Genomic DNA, 14,490 nt, shown 5'->3' on the forward strand with positions numbered 1-14,490 from the left:
TAGCTAATACTTCAGCCGCATGCTAGCTGTTTTGGCTAATTTAGACGTTTTTGGTTGTTTTTAGGCTGTTTTGGAGTTTAGCTAATATTTCAGTAACATGCTAGCTGTTTTGCCTAATTTATCTTTTTTTCCGTTTTTTAGTCTATTTGAATGCTTAGCTATTTTTTGAGCTACATGCTAGCTCTTTTAGCTAACCTTTTCAGATTTTTAGGCTAATTTGGCCTTTATCTAATATTTTAGCTGGCTATTAACTTTCAGCATCTTCATCTATCAGCACTAGCATCTTCAGCGGCCAAATTCAGCTTACAGCATCCACACTAGCATTATCACAGGTAATGCTATATATCTACAGTAGTTCATAATCATGTTAAAAATGACAGTTTTAAAGTTTAAAAATGTAGTTTTAGAGTGTTCAAAAAATGTTTATCCTTTTCGACTCGCGACCTAAGTTGCGTTTTGGATTTTGCCCCCCTCTGCGATTGAGTTTGACACCCCTGTTTTAGAGGGACGGTTGTTTTGTGTTTATAGAAAATCTGTCAGATATTTGAGTTCATCTGAAAACAAAAGTGTTGCTTTTATGTTTTTGCTCCGTGTCAAAATTGTCCACAGATTTCAACCGTTTTCATCAAAACAAGAACAAAATGACTGCATACCACCTTAAACCACCTTAAGCCCACACCTGTCCATGAGGAGCTGTGTGCTCCAGACCTGCAGAGGTGGAAGAACTCCCACACAAAATTCTGCTAGAGGTGGAACTACCATCATTTAATAAGACGCTTTGTTTATGCGTTTTCTTCCAAACGTGAAAAAGTGAACGTGACATGACAGACTCTTTAAAAGCGTTACTAATCCCCCCTCCCCATTCACAGCCACACCTCCCACCCTCTCTGGAGTCGGAGCACTGCCAGTTCATCTGCTGCAGCACTCTGACAGGGAAAACATTTCTCTGCCTGGCGCGGCTGATTACTTACACTGACTGAGCATGCCCAGAAGACGCCTGGGCCTGCTGGTGGAGGGGTGGGAGGGGTTCAGCTCCAGCAGCTGCAGCAGCTGCAGGAAGGGTTAATGTGCAGCGGTGAGGCTCGTTTCCAATGCAAAGGCTGTGGTTGAAGCTCAACAAACACAGGTGTCACCATGTCATGCTGGGAGGAGGTCAGCCTGACCATCTTTGACACAGTCGGCGAGAGGAGGGGAGGGCTGCACATTCTACATTTTGGGTTCTGATTTTCAAAAGCCAGCTGGTTAAAATCATGTTTATTGCATGATTTATTTTATTTTTTATTTTTTAGCTGCACAACTGAACTGGATCAAAAAAAGAAAGAAAGTCCTCCACCAAAAGCTCTCTGAGAGCGTCACTGTTCGGGGCTCCAACAGACAGTCTTATGATGGAGCAGGAGAGAATGGGTCACATTACCATGGTAACCAGATAGGGTCGGCACCTGGAGGCATTTTTTTTAGAATAAAACCAATTGATGAAGCAGCTTCCTTTCTCCTTTGCCTATAGAACAGATCTGACAGAAGTCCACCTGAAACCTCAAAAATATAAAATCCTGATCATATTTGATCAAATTACTGGATCATAATGATTTGTAAAGAGAAAAGAAATAGTATGAAGCCAAAAAGTATAATTTTAAGGACGTTACATAATGTAGAAGTGAAGTGATTCTCCTTCATTCTTGCTGCTGCAGAGAGTTTAGTTAAGTCATGTGACTTTCTGGCGTCGCATGATTGGTCATATGGATTTATGTTTCTCCACCACAGGATCAATTTGGATTATTTTTAATATATTCCAGGGAAAAGTAAAGGTAACGAGCAGTAAGAGGTTTGGTGTATTGGAGTAAAAATTGCTGTTTTTGCACAGTACTACTATATTTTCTGGACTATGAGTCGCTTAAGTCACACCTTTAAGAGTAAAGTCCAACATTTATGAACAAATTAAACTAGCTTGACATAACTGACATATTCTGACATGAATAAAAAAGGTGCTCACCTGATTCTATGTCGTTGCTGCAAAATAAGAAAAACATCACAACGTTCATGAGAACGATCAGATTCTCAGCCGTGTTTGTTTTGGACGGTACCTCTTCTGTGTTTCTGTCAGCACCAAATACTGATCTACAAACCTACAGTGGCCTCTAGTGGTTGTTAGTGGGAAACAATCGCTAAAAGGCAACCAGTAGTTCGCGGGGAAAATAACAACTAATGAGCTTATTTAGGGTTTAAAAAAATCACAAATAAATCGGACCCTTGGCTAATCTATAAAAAAAAAACTGGAAGTATAGTCTGGAAAATACGGTAAAATAAGAAGTATGTTGTATTAAATTTACTCTTACAAATAAATATCATCCAAAAAGTTACTTAAGTAAACGTAACATGCTACTACCCACCTCTGGCTATATTAGCTAAAAGCTACAGTCACATGTGTCAAAGTCACGGCCCGGGGGCCGGATCCGGCCCTCCAGGTAATTCTATCCGGCCCTCCAGATCATTTTATTTTATTGTTATTAACGGCCCGATGTTATCTTGAGCTCATTTCTAACTTGTATAATTTTGACTAAATATGTTTTCATGTAGAGCAAAATATTGAAAGTTATTTAAGGTTTAAGTTGATTTATTCTAAAATAATATTCCTGCCTTTTTATTATTCATAATTATGTTAAAAAGTTACGGTTTTAAAGTTTTAAAATGGTCATTCTGCTAGATTTTTGGACTATTTTGGCATTTACTAAGATTTGTTATGCTATTTTGGAGTTTGGCTAATATTTCACTTACATGCTAGCTGTTTTGGTTAATTTAGGCTTTTTTTGGTTCTTAGGATATTTTGAAGTTTAGCTTTTTTCAGCTATATGCTAACTGTTTTGGCTAACTTAAGTTTATTTTTTAGGCTAACTTTGCATTTAGCTAATATTTTAGCTGGCTATCAATTTTAGCATCTTTAGCGGCCAAATTCAGCTTCCAGGATTCACTCTAGCATCATCACAGGTAATGTTATATATCCAGTTTATAATTATCTTAAAAAGTTATGGTTTTAAAGTTTTAAAATTGTAGTTTTGGACTGTTCAGTCCTGTTCAGCCCGTGACCTAAGGTGTGTTTTAGATTTTGGCCCCTCGATTGAGTTTGACACCCCTGCTGGAGACAGTTACCACATTTTTTTCAATTTTTTTCATTTTTTTTCTATCTACACATGAGGATCGTGTGAAATCATCTCCATTCAAACCATTCCTACAACTTGATTTAAGTGCAGACTGAACTGTTGGCCCGGCTCAAAGCGCCAGCCTCTTGTAAATCTGGCACTCCTGGTGAGCTTCAGCTGCTCAGCCGAGACGTTTTCATGCCTTTTTTATCAGCTTCTCAGTAAACATGTCAATTAAAATCTGAAGATTCTCCCCAGAGTGTGACTCATCTGCAAAGAAAAGGCGATATAACTTTGTTAGGAATAGAAATGTTTGCCGTATCCGCGTTCATCATCTGAGATGGATTAGTCTCTTGGCCCTCCGAGTCGCTGTGAATCCTCTAAATGATTCCCAGGGATGAATCTGCTGATCAGCACGAGGTGTGGCTGCCGTTCTGTCAGCGGAGAATGATGTGGAATTTGTCATAAATGCGTCTGACTGAAGGGAATCAACAAATGAGTTCACTTATGTGTGGGAAAAACTGTGGAGACATTTGTACTTTCTAAAAATTCTTGTTCACAAGCATTTTTCTCCTGCCTGTGAAAAGGGTATTTGGGAAGCGGGAAAAGGTCATCTCATTATTGGGAATTACCATCGGAGGCCACATCCCAGTGTTCAGCTTGTCCTCGTGGAAGCCAAACACAAGAGCAAAGACCTTATCGGGTTTTTAAATTAGTAATATGTGCTCTGAGGAAACGGCAGTCGGAGTTAGCGTGCACGTTCACACTTTAATTGGCTTCAGTGGAGGCTGAGGTGGCCGAGCCTCTGTCACGCTGAGACACTGGAGCCGCTGGACGTGGGGCGCTGTAGCATAACGTGAGTCAGATGAAATAACACGTCTGTGTTCGCATTCCTGTTGAATCTGGTTGGAAGCCGAACGTGGAGAAATACTCACAAAATGAATGTTGGGCTGTCGGGATTCATGGCGTGGGTCTTCAGCTCTGTCACTTTAATATAAGAAGGGGTCCTCAAACTTTTTCTTGTGAGGGCCACATAACTGTTTTCTTCTCTGATGGGGGGCCGGGGACGGTTTGGAAGCTAACATAAAAAAATGTAAGAATTGCAGCTTAAACGTAAACATTTACGGTTTTCCAGAAAGCCACATAAACTAATAATACTAAAACATTTGAAAAACTAGAAAAATTACTGCTACAATGCCAGTGTGAATGCTGTAAGCTAAATGTGGCCGCTGAAGATGCTAGTGCTAACAGCTAAAGATGTTATAATTAATCACTAAAAACGCTGAAGCTAATAGCTAAAATGTCTCAAGGTGATAGCTGGCTAAAATATTAGCAAAATGCCAAATTAGCCTAAAAAAAAAATGACAAAAAGGCTAAATTAGCCAAAACAGCTAGCATATGGCTAAAATATTAGCTAAACTAAAAAAATCTGAAAAACAGCCTGAATTAGCCAAAACAGCTAGCATTTAGCTAAAATATTAGCTAAATGCCAAATTAGCCTAAAGAATGGTCAAATGTAAATCACTATTAGGTGATAGTGATAATAGGTAACAGGTTTAGCTAATATTTTAGCTTTATACTAGTTGTTTTGCTAAATTAGACATTTTCTTTTGTTTTTTTGGGTAATTTGACATTTAGCTAATGTTTCAGCTACATGCTAGCTGTTTTAGCCAATTTAGGGTTTTTTTCTTTTCTTTAGGCTATTTTGAATTTTAGCTAATATTTTAGCTTTATGCTAGCTGTTTTGGCTAAATTTGACACTTTTTCAGTTTTTTTAGGCTAATTTGCCATTTAGCTAATATTCCAACAACATGCTAGCTGTTTTGGCTAATTTAGGCTTTTTTCACTTTTTTGACTATTTTGAAGTTTAGCTAATATTTCAGCTTCACACTAGCTGTTTTAGCTAATTTAGCGAATTTTTAGGCTATTTTGGCACTTCGCTAATATTTAAGCTAGCTTTCAGCTTCAGCGATTTCAGCTATCCACTTCTGTGCTTTTAGTTATTAATTTAAACATCTTCAGCTCTTAATGCTATATATCTATTTTTAAAAATGTTTTAGTGTTATTTTTTCTGTGACGATTACGAATTATTTACGAGTTGGCTATGTGTTGCTTTCTGGAAAACCAAAAATCTTTGAGTTGAGGCTGTGATCGTTACACTTTTCTGTTAGACTACAAACCGACCCCGAATCAAAGAAGAAAACGGTTATTTGGCCCTCAAAAGAAACAGTTTGGGGACCTCTGCTCTATATTTTTGTAGCAGTATTTCAGAACACCAAGACAGTAAAAAGATCTCTGTTCTTCAAAAGTCTCTGATGGACATAACAGGATTTCTGTCAACCCACAAACCAATATTAACTTTATTTTAAATAGTTGTTTTTTCTGTCTTATTTACATTGTTGCTTGATGGTTCCAACCTCCACGTTTTCCATTCATTTCTGATAAACATGTTATCGTAGTCTGTTGTTTTAGGTCTGGATTAAATAAATGAGGACCCACAGGTCATAAATCTACTTTTTGACAGTAGAATCCAAAAGGTTTGAGATGCTCCTGATTTCTTACCTGTTAAAACGAACTAGACCTTCTTTTCCAATCTTTTGAATACTTCCTTTAGTTTACTAAAACCTCGTTCTTGTCCCTTTTTGCACCACCCCTCAGACCAGACACATTTTAGCTGCATTACTAATTTAACAGAGACTTAAGCGTGTCTAACCTTTTAGGTCACAGACTATTTTAGGCTGCTGAAAGTCCACCCAGTTGGCAGACTGTAGAGTGTTACGGGTTAAAGGATAAAAGGCGCTTTATTGAATAGAAATCTCAGTTTTGTGCCATGAAAAAACAGAAAATGACACATTTGATTTAAATCCAAAGAATGTTGTAAAAAGGAGAGAACTGTTTATGAAATGGGATGAAAAAGCTGAGAGAACTCTTGACCGTTTGTTCTTTTTTGTATAAATTTAAATCACGACTACTGTTTTTTAGATGAATCTGTTTAATGTTTGACATGCAGGAACAGTCATTCTGACACCGTGAGTTGACGGAAAAGTCTTTAGCCGCAGCGCCGCTAAAAAAGCTTCAAAACGCTCTCTGAAGGTTGAGTTTGTGTTTGACACGTTCAAAAAAAAGTCTATGAAGTCTGCAGACATCACAGGATAATTCAGCAAATGTGTTCATCAATCGTCAAAACTGTCGTCAGGCTGTTCTGACTGAATGGAGCAAGTTTTGCTATTCTTTTTGTCGACTGGGAGAAGAATTACGCTCTCTGCTGGGTGTCTCCATTTCCTCTCATGTATTTGTAAAAGCGAAATTACCCAAAATGCATTGGACTGCGAGCACAGGCTTTCTCTGTGGGAGAATTTTCTTCTGGATGATGGATAAAAATAATCAAGTGCTATAAAAATATGGACTTGATGTGTGAAAGCGGGTTGTCAAGGGTACAATTAAGTCGGCGTGTGGAGAATAAACAAATTAAACGATGTCTCGTCTGTCTGCTGGATGGATTTCCAGTTTGTGACAAAGTGAAGAATCTTTTGGACCACCTGAAGTCGCTTCATGCACAGACGTGGAGGCCACATCACTCAAACAACCAACCATCATGGAGCTGCTGGAGCCTATCCCAACCACTGGTGGACGAAGGCGGAGTTTACCTTGAATAGGTCACCAGATTCTGGTTTTCTTAGACCACCGAAACAGGTTAACTGGTGATTCTGAATTGTCCCATACATGTGATTGTGTCACCTATTCAGGGTGACTGTATATGAGAACTGGACTGAGTGGCCCCTCCCCCCTAGAGTTCCAAACAGGAAGTGGCTCCAAGAAGCCAAAAATCTTGAAGAGTTCTATCGAGAAATAAACGTTAACTCGGTCAGAATAACCATTCTTGCTCTGATACCTTTTTCTTGATAATCCTCGGATATTTTTCCTGTAGTTTAAGTGAAGACAACATCTGGTTCCAACATGGCGGCATCCGAACTACAAAAATAGGGGACTGAATTGACGTCCTTTAGTTGGTTGATGTAAACCATTTTCTGTGGATGACGTCAAACTTACTCACTCAAGTTCTCTTATGCACTCAGTGGCAAACAGTAGCTGGGGGATAGGCTCCAGCAACCCCATGACCCCTAAAGGGATTCAGTGGGTTTGGAGATCGGATGAACGGGAGATACTATCATCGGTTTAGGTTTGCAGGGATCAGACTTCTATTCTTTTCCATTTCTTTATCGTTTAGCTCTCCATACTTCTGTTTGGTGCAGTGTGATTCATGTGTTGTCCCTCGAGAGATTCCAGATTCCTGGTGGATCGTCTGTGCTCCTGTCCTTGGCAGTGGACCTCGCCTCTGGCTCGTCTGGCGTCTCCATTCTGATGAAGCCCATTGTAGTTGTAGAGTTAGATAAGTTACGTCGTCTGTCCGTCCGGGGAGAGGATCCTTCATGTGGACTTCCCTGAGGGTTAGTCCTTTTCTTTGTCCCAAAATCTTTTGGGGAGTTTTTCCTCACTGAGGAGCGTCTCAGCACAGGGATTAGTTTAGTCTGTTCTGTGAATTGAATCAGTTATGTAAATGCATCGACTCTAGATCCCTCACAGAAAGAAAGAGGAACTAGACCCTGACAAACATGCAAACGTGACAGGATTTCATGGCTGCCGCCCGTATTCTCCTTCATGCCTTCCTACCAGCTGCAGAATTACAGCCTATGGATGAGCTCTTCACTGCACAGAGGATACTAGAGGATACAGAGACGTCAGTGTGAAGTTCTCTCCAGGTGGCTCTGGGTTTGTCTTCAGCTCTTTACCGAGTGTTTCTAAATCGAGAGAAAAGAGGTTTGTTTTGATCAGCTTCTTGTTTTACATCATTTCACTCAGGAAGACGCCTCATCGCGGATTTAAACCGTTCACCACGTGGTCCAAAACTTGTGACCATCAGCTGTTTTAAGTGTGAGTTCCTGCAGACAGAGCGCTGATTCAAAAATAATGCCTCCACAGATAATTACCCAGCGCGGTGTATATGTGCTGTAAACAAGGCCGGGATTGAATCCCTCACCATCCTCAGCGCGGCTTTCTCCAGGCTGGAAGCGACAGGAAAACTGTCGACTTCAGGCTCCGCTCCTCTTTACACTGGAGAGGAGACGTGGCAGATTTTGCTGCATTGTGACTATTTATGCCAGCGACTCCTCAGAGTAGAAAGATCCATCACTTTGCCATGTTTTTATTTCTCTCGGGAGTCGAAAAACTAAGTTTATACAAAGTTATCCTTGGCCCGCAGAACAACACTGTATTTGCTGCTCTTTATAGAAGACTGTGATAGCTTTGATTCAGCTGTGAGAGCCTGACTCGGCGGCGCTCCCGCCTCACTTTCCTGTAGCATATTGATCTTTTTCTGGGATTGTTTATAGGACTCTTTGTGTCTAAAAGAAGACCTATTGATTTCCTTTTTTCTGGGGTTCAAAGTTTCACCTCATAAAATGAAACCAGATTAAATATGTAGCGCTTCTGTGAAGGTGCTAAAACCCATTTATGGGAGCAATCTGTAACGTTTGTAATTCGTCTTGAAGTTCTTGTTTAATCGGCTTTTTCTCACTTTAGTGATGGATATCAAAGGACTCGGCTGGTCTTTGATTTGCTGCTTCTGTCCTGAACTGCAGAACAATAATAGTTCATTTCATTTAAAAACAATCTAACGGATGAATATTCAGTCAGACGATCTCCTCGGCTGCATTTATTGAAGGAAACGACGGGAAAAACAGCAATTTAAGCTCAGAAGCTGCAGTCTGTGAGGACCTACACTCACCTTAAAAACTCATGAAGCTTAAAAATTCAAGATGAACCGCTTATGAAAAAAATCTTTACATTTTGTGGACTGAAGGCCAAATAAAAACCTGGGAAAGTGATGTGAAGTTCAGAAGCACATTGATGTTTTCAACCTTTTTTCGTGTATTTTGAGGAGTTTATAACAGTTAAAAAGTCAAGGAAAAGTTATTACAATCGGTGACTGACTGGACTTTAGTTCAGCAAATAGAGCTGAAAAAGTTATTTTATTTTGTAAAGTGCAGAATTGACTTTAGCAGATTTAACATTTCACGGTGTAGCAGCTTTTATTTAAATCCAAATGTGTTTTTTTAACATGTATTCAAATAAATCAGGAGCAGATGAAAAATGTAGTTTGAAAAAGATCATATTTGTGATGTAGAAAATAAAATGGGCGGGGCCACAAGCTCCTTGCCCCGCCCCTTTCTGATGCATCCACTTGTTTTCCTGGTCTGAGCTGGAATCTGGATCAGTACGATTGGAGAGCTCCACCATTTGGACCAGTGATGTTGGGTTGGGGTGTGAGGGACTGTAAGCTAGCAGGAGAGCATGTAAGCAGGGAACTCTAAGATACTGGTGAAGGGAAGAGGGGGCGGGGTTTTCAATGAACTCCTGCTGCTCTGCAGAAACTAGAAAACGACACAGGTTTCTGGATTTTGGCTAAAAATGTCAAAAATTGAGACTGATTGGAGGGAGTTACAAAAAAAGAGAGCCACAGTTGCAAGAAAAAGTATGTGAACCCTTTGGGAGTACTTCAATTTCTGTAAGAAATCCACACATGATGCGTTTTATTTTACTCAATCTAAATCACAACGATAGAGATAAACATTGCAGAATGAAATCACACCAAAATATGTTTTCATGTTTTTATTGAACACAAGTGTGTTCAATTGTGTGGTATTTCTCCAGTTTGTCATGTTGGGGGCCCGTCCGGGATATATATTTTTATTTATATAAAGCATAGTTATACTTCACTTTTCTTGGACAAACTTCACATTTTTGTGGTTCATGTTTAGAACAGAACTAAAATGGAAGTCATTCAGTCAATATTTTAAACATTAAAAATAATGTTTAAAATGCAAAATGATTCTCTTCTCTGGTTTGCAATTCGATTTTTAAAGTGTTTATTATTTTTAGAGGTATATTTTATTTTTATATAATTTTAGGAGATGTAAGATTCTAGTTCTCTTCCGACGATTGATCCATCTAATGATGTTGATGCCGGTTTTCTGATTTCTGTTGATAAAAACTGTAAGAGTCCCATCAGTTGCAGATATAGGAACAATCTGGAGGTTCAAACGCTCCAATGAATGAACTCACCGTGGATTTGAACTCTCAACCTTCCAATCTCAGGACAGACACTCTACCACAGGGCCACTGAGTTGGTCATTTAATACGAAATGTGTTCTCACATCAAATATTTTTTATGCAAAGAAAATATGTTTGAGAACAAAAATTGATTCAAAGCACCCAAACTTTATTGATTCCGTCACCATTTTAATTTAATTTTAGGCTTTTTTGCAATAAAACGAGTCAATCTGATGAAGAACCGCGACCCAAAAATACGTTTTCATAAAATCCCAAAAGCGTTTCCTCCTTCAGTGTGAAGACTTTGTGTTCCTTTCAAATGAAGATGGAAGGAACCGGAAGCTCACCAACCAACCAACCTGCACAGTCAGCATCTACTGAGCTGGAAGGACGACCTCAATGGCGGGAAGTCCTGCCGGAGGGAGAGAGCGGCTCCGCCGACGCATGAGTTCATCGCCTCTGTCCGGGCGCGGAGCTATAGCTCATCATGTCCTCCATTGTTACTGTCACTTTCACGCCGACTCTGGCGAGGTGAGGCAGGAGAACACTGAAATATGGATGTCTATAAACACGCCGAGAGTCCTGGCAGTTCTTTTTTTGGACGGCTGCTGTCAGGAGGTTTCTTCAAATGTTTTGAAGTGAGGCTTCAAACTGAAGCGGTGTGAGGCGAGCACCGCAGTCCTGCTCCTATTTACTGTAATGCTTAAATAAACGGCATCAAACGGGCCGTTCAGCCGCAGTGATGCAGTCGAGGGCAGCAGTTCTTCATCTCGCCTGATCTCCTGATAGGACGCGATGCCAAACGCACACATCCCTCCGGCTCGCCGCGTCCGGCGCTCTCGGCAGCGGTTTGATGTTTGCTTGAGAGGACAGGACAGCAGCAAAGTGGATGTTTGGAGGGCTTCCAGGGATTAAACTCGTGAGTGCAGCAGCAGCCGCCGCCAGTGGTCATCGTGACACAGGCGCAGCATGGGTGGTCACCCCGGCGCGGCGTGGGGTCCTGTGGGGGGCGGAGATAAAGAGCAAAGATTGGAGCCGTAAACGCCTGCAGACGCTGCTTCCATCTGCATCATGGTGCTATATTCGTACGGGGGTGACACATGTTCTGTGGCTTGTGTCACTTTAAACCTCATTATGGTGAATTTGAAAGCATGTGGCACCAATCTGAGCGGAGAAACGATCCTTTTCTGGTTTCACATTCTCTCGTTTTTACTCAACAGATTGAATTGACAAAAATAGCTCAGATTATATTTAGTTTTTAAGTACAAGGTGATTTATAAAGTGATCCTTCAGAATAAGAGTCTTCCATGAGTCCAGATGAATTTCCTTTCCTATTTGAGGTTCTACTATTAATATTTCTACATTATAATCCAGATTAACAATCTACTTGAACTTTCATGTCTGCGACAGAGGAAACTGGATGAAGGAAACGCTTTCATTGCAAGTCAAACTGGATTAACAGGTCGGTCCTTTGAGTGCAGAGCCGAGCCGCCAAAATAAAAGCCTTTTGTTGTAAATCTTTGACTGAATTCATTGTTGAGAAAAGCTGTTTTTCTGCTGCTGTCGACTCGACATGTTTGTCGTCTCCGTTTCTAATTTTCTGTTTTACTGTCACCTTTTGCTTTCTATTGATCACTTAAGAAGACTTTTATTACCCAGTGAAGACATTTGACCTTTTAAAAGGATCAGACGAGATTAGATTGTAATTATTGAAGATTGTTGTTGATGTTTTTCTGCTTGAGTTCAGTTCTGCCTTAAAAGATCTAATGAATTCAAACTAATTATTATGACTCTGTTAGAATATCATCATAAAATGTAGCATCACCCAAATGAAAATCAATAGATTTAAACAATTTAAATGGAAATCTTTGTATCCTAAGAAAAACAGAGATAAATATTCCTTATTTTTCCCCACCAGGATGTAGTCTGAGCCGAAAACGTCGCTAACAGACAAATCCACATTTACAGACTTAAGTTTGTGAAAATACAAAAACTTTGGGGAGTCTCTTCTTTCATCCATCCATCCATCCATCCTTTCATCCATCCATCCATTCTTTCATCCATCCATCCATCCATCATTTGATCCATCCATTCTTTTATCCATCCACAAATCCATCTTTTGATCCTCCATCTTACCTTCCTTTCATCCATGCATCCTTTCATCCATCCATCCTTTCATCCATCCATCCTTTCATCCATCCATCCTTTCATCCATCCATTCTTTTGTCCATCCATCCTTTCATCCTCAATCTTTCCATCCCTTCATCCATCCATCCTTTCATCCATCCATCCATCCACCCTTTCATCCATCCATCCATCCATCTTCAGCAGTCAAATCAAAGACTTCCCTGTCCCGGGTCACTTCCTCCATCTCCTCTGGAACCCCGAGACGTTCCCAGACCATAGTCTGGGTCCTCCCTGAACTCTCCTCCTCTTCTCATTTATCCTACATACTTTCACCTTCTGACCCCACTCCATCCTTGAGACTGGTATGATGTTGGCTTCCTGATCCTGGTGTGAACTGGAGGTCATATTTGGGTATCCGTGTTCCTTCAACACCTATAGAGTCTGTGTTCTCTTTGGTCATCAATGTGTCAAAAGGTGAACAGCTTCAGCAGCTAGAACCTGTTTGCTCCTCAATGTTTCATTCCTGTCAAGGATGGACACCTTTCAGAAGTGCCTCATACTCAAACAAATATTTGTAATAGTGTCAAATACAAAAATACTTCCCACAGACCAAAGATCACATCACTTATTTTATAAAAAATAAACTTTGTTTCCATTCACTGATAGATCGGACAAATGAAACAAAATAAATCGCATTTTATTAAAATAGAAATCCTCTACAAATATTTCATTTTCTGTTTCTATTTCTTTTTCTGGATGTTAGTATTGAAGCAACAACACTTGTGAATCTCCATCAGGAGGAAGTTCATTGTACCAACAACAATCCCCAAACATTAACCATCGATCGCTCGTTTCATGAATCTGTTTTGGAAAATAACAGCAGGATCTGACTCTGAAAAAGTTTCTGGTGTGCGGCGTCGTGGAGAGTTTCTCCCTCAGTCACTCGGGTTGATTTAAACACAGATCAGTGTGTTTGTGTTGAAGTCTTTGTGAGCCGAAGAATGAAGAGTTAACCTCAGAAATCTGTTTTCGTTCCTTTATTGACTTCTACGAACGTGTCAGTTGAAGTTAAATAATTGATTAGTCCAAGTTCTGACAACAGAATACGTTTTTTTTTTTCTTCCTGCTCAACCAAACGGTGGGAAATATTTACAAAACATGTTTTTAAAAACACTGATTGTGTGTATTACTCCTCAGGTACGGAGCCCCTAAAGGGACATAGGAAAAAAATTAAAGTACTTTTTGTTTTTTTTCCGAAAATGTAAATAATAATAATAAAAAGAATTCTGGTTAGAAATGCACACCAGTTACTATCTGGTGCAAATCAATTAGTGACCAGAACATTTTTAAATCAATGTTTAGAAGAAAAAAAAGTTACTATCTGGTGTGCAGCAGTTACTAAAATAACTTTTTTTGGTAAAAGTTAAAGTAGTGAAAAAAGAAAAAAAAATTCTGGATAGTAATTGATGCGCATCAATTAGAAATCAGAATTTTTCTGTTTTAATTCAATTTCTGGAAAAAAAGAAAGAAAAAAGTTACTATCTGGTGTGCACCAGTTACTATCCAGAACTTTCGGTCAAAGTTAAAGTCGTTAAAAAAAATAAAAATGCTGCATAGTAACTGATGCACACCAGTTAGTAGCCAGATTTTTTTTTTTAGAAAATTTAAAGTAGTTTGAAAAAAAAAGAAAATAAAAAATCTGGATAGTAACTGTTGCGCATCAATTAGTAGCCAGATTTTTTTTTAATGCCATTTTTAGAAAGAAAAAAAAAAGATACTATCTGGTGTGCACCACTTACTAACCAGAACTTTTGGTAAAAGTTAAAGTAGTAAAAAAAAAATAAAATAAAAAAAAAAAAGAAAAGAAAAAAAATCTGGTTACTATCTGGTGTGCACCAGTTACTAACCAGAACCAGAAAAAAAAATTAAATAAATAGAGAATAAAATATTTTTTGTGTGTTTTTGTCTTTTTTGGGTAGTTAAAGGGTGAATTAAAGTGACTTTAGAGACTCTTGTTTTGGTCTAAAGTCATCATGTATCTGTTAGGATGGAACCTAAACCTTCACTCGGTCAGAATTCAGCAGATCTGATGGTCTGAGGTCCATCAGGCCGCCGCATG

General features: G+C 39.3%; 1 protein-coding gene across 1 annotated transcript in view; it reads left to right on the plus strand.

Moving 5' to 3' along the window:
- LOC112150995 (cadherin-6) overlaps positions 1-14,490 on the plus strand; it is an 83,452-nt gene that overhangs the window by 7,965 nt on the left and 60,997 nt on the right. The window lies entirely within an intron of this gene.

The sequence above is a fragment of the Oryzias melastigma genome, linkage group LG20, assembly GCF_002922805.2.
Source record: "Oryzias melastigma strain HK-1 linkage group LG20, ASM292280v2, whole genome shotgun sequence".
NCBI lineage: Eukaryota > Metazoa > Chordata > Actinopteri > Beloniformes > Adrianichthyidae > Oryzias > Oryzias melastigma.